Source organism: Suncus etruscus, chromosome 13, assembly GCF_024139225.1.
Source record: "Suncus etruscus isolate mSunEtr1 chromosome 13, mSunEtr1.pri.cur, whole genome shotgun sequence".
In the NCBI taxonomy this organism is placed as follows: Eukaryota; Metazoa; Chordata; class Mammalia; order Eulipotyphla; family Soricidae; genus Suncus; species Suncus etruscus.
In genome coordinates this window covers 43,588,001-43,590,688 of record NC_064860.1, presented here as the reverse complement: position 1 = coordinate 43,590,688, position 2,688 = coordinate 43,588,001, and the positions used below count along the sequence as shown (strand labels likewise).

Below are 2,688 nucleotides of genomic sequence, written 5' to 3'. Positions count from 1 at the left end.
GTTAGAGAAATAACTACACTGAGAACTATCCTAACAATGTGAATGAATGGGAGGAGGAAGATTTGGAACATTGGTGATAGGAATGGTGTACTAGTGAAGGGGGGTGTTCTTTACATGACTGAAACCCAACTACAATCATATTTGTAATCATGGTGTTTAAATAAAGATATTTTTAAAAAAAGAAAAAAGAAAGAAATTACTCCTGCAGGCTTGGAGGACCATATGGGATGCTGAGGATCGAAACTGGGTCAGCTGTGTGCAAGGAAATGCCCTACCCACTGTGTTATCACTCCAGTTCCATCCAGGTAGAATTTTTGTTTTCAAAAAATATGGAACACTTCGCGAATTTGCGTGTCATCCTTGCACATGGGCCATGCTAATCTTCTCTGTATCGTTCCAATTTTAGTATATGTGCTGCCAAAGTGAGCACTCAGGTAGCATTTTTGCTTAAAGAGAATGGGGAAGGAAAATCCTGCCTTTGTGAAGGACAGGGCAGGAAGAAGGGCAGAAATACTCACACACTGTGCCAAAGGTGGGCAGGTGGACTGGGTCAGGCATAAAAGGGTGAAGGAAGGGGGCCTTTCTGTGTTCAACTGGGGACATTTGACCCTTAGGAGCTGGGCTGCAGAGACTTGCTTAGAACTCACTCTTTTTTGCACATTTCCAGGTCTAGAGACCAGAAAGCTAAGTGGAAAGGAGAAGTTTGGTTTCCCCCATGTGGAGGAATTGTGCTTTTTCCCAAACACCGTGGGGGCACAATGGCTCTCAGTAATGACTGCATTAGCATCCGCAGCAATATATGGGCACTAAATGAAGGCGGCCTTGCAATTAGCACTGATGATCACAGCTGTGGGGACAAATGGCATATGTGCTAATTAAATAATTTGTCATTTGACTGTTAAACAATCCAGCCTCTTTACATTACAAACTGCCATCTCCAGAACACTGCCATGGGCCATTAACCCCGCGGAAGGAGCAGCTTGCCCAGCCCACAATGTGCTCCGGAAAAAGGAGGAGGGATTTGTTCCCAGGAAACATTCCCGCAGACTTGGAAGATTTTCTTAGAAAATGAGTTTCTCGAGGATTGACCGCCCCAACCCTATCCCAATCATCACCAAAATCAGTGCTATTCTAGAAAGGTCATCAAATTAATCATACTCAGTGTCATCTTACAATGTCACCAGCAGTAGCATCACCATCAAAATCATCATCATAATAGTGACTGAACTTTTCTCTCTGAGAAAAAAATTTTTTTATCTCTGAGCAAACTGTAAATTGTTCATCAGGTGCCATGCAAAGCCAAGGAAGGACAATCTCAGGACCCAAAGCTTTGAGAAGAAATTTCTAAAGTCTATCCATACATCAGAAAACTAGGTAAGGCACCATGAATATTGAGAGATTTCATCAGCCACATACGGGTCTCTGGATTCTACTTTCCTTGCACCTCCACTTTCTGACTGATTTTCTGTCTGCCCAAATGAGGTTGAGATATTCTTGGGGAAGGGCTCCCAGATAAACTTCTTCCTGTACTTCCTATAAAATCCTCCCTCTTTTGACTACCCTAGGGACAAACTCAGTCAACTCCTCATTTCCCCTGAGAGCAGAAATGAAAATCAATGAGGAAATAATTTCTCTACTAAATTAGACTGTTCATCAGTGTAGGAGTGAGTGTTAAGTTTAGGGTAATGTGTAGAATTAGGTTTAGGCTTACAATAAGGTTTAGGCCTAGGGATAGAGTTAGGGTTAGAGTTGGTATAGGTTTAAACCTTAAGGTTAAGATTAGGGTCAGGGATATGATGAGGCCATGGTAGAATTTAAAAATGCAAGTTTTGGTAAATGTAAAGTTTGAGTGAGTGGTTAATATCTACAGCTTCAACTTGGGATAGATTAAATTTAGGACTAGTGTTAGGCCATGGCAAAGGTAAAAATGAAGATTAGGTGAGAATGGATGTGAAGTTTAAGAAAATGAGTAGTTAGGAAGGGTCTGGGTGGGGGCCCTGAACTCCTGACTTCTCAACTTCTTGAAGGATCTCTTTCCTTCCTGGGAGCCGGGAGTCTCTAGCAGCATGGAGTTCAGCAGGCCTCCGCCATGCCAGAAGCCATCTTAACCAGGCCTAGGGGGGGATGCAGGACTTGGGTGACCCCAGCACTCCTCTACCGCCTTGCTCCAGCTTCTTGAAGCAGTCACTGGTAATCTCTTACCAGTCTATATTTTCAAAACCACGTGGGGTTTTGATAAATTAATAGTACTATCATTGAATTATGTTTTTATGTATGCAGAATGTCCATTTTGTACTCTGCCCTTTTCACACCCCTACAAAAATCATTTTTCTCTTTAACTCTCTCACCCCCTATCATCATTACTCCACATTTACCCTTTTTAACTTAAGTACTGTAGAGTCCTAAGTCACAGTCCAAAGTGGTTCCCTGGATTTAACGCCCCCCCCCAACTATTCCAAAAGGTATAAAAAGGACATGTATGTCTTTTCAGCATTTTTAATATAGTTTTTATTTAAGTAACATGATCATATTTGGGTTACAGTCATAACCAGAACACCCCCTTCACCAGTGTAACATTACCCCTCCCCTTCCCATTCCCTGCCTGTAATCAAGACAAGCATTCTACTAGTTATTTGTTTTTAAGTTCAGTAAGTTGTATTTTTTTTCCTTAAAGGATAAGAGTAAAAA

The 2,688-nt window shown here is 41.7% G+C and overlaps 1 non-coding gene across 1 annotated transcript; it reads right to left on the bottom strand.

The window, feature by feature from the left end:
* Positions 1–323: 323 nt before the first annotated feature.
* On the bottom strand, positions 324–430 carry LOC126026629 (U6 spliceosomal RNA). The gene has a single exon (XR_007501853.1). It is a non-coding gene; the product is annotated as a U6 spliceosomal RNA (small nuclear RNA).
* Between the last annotated feature and the right edge of the window lie 2,258 nt (positions 431–2,688).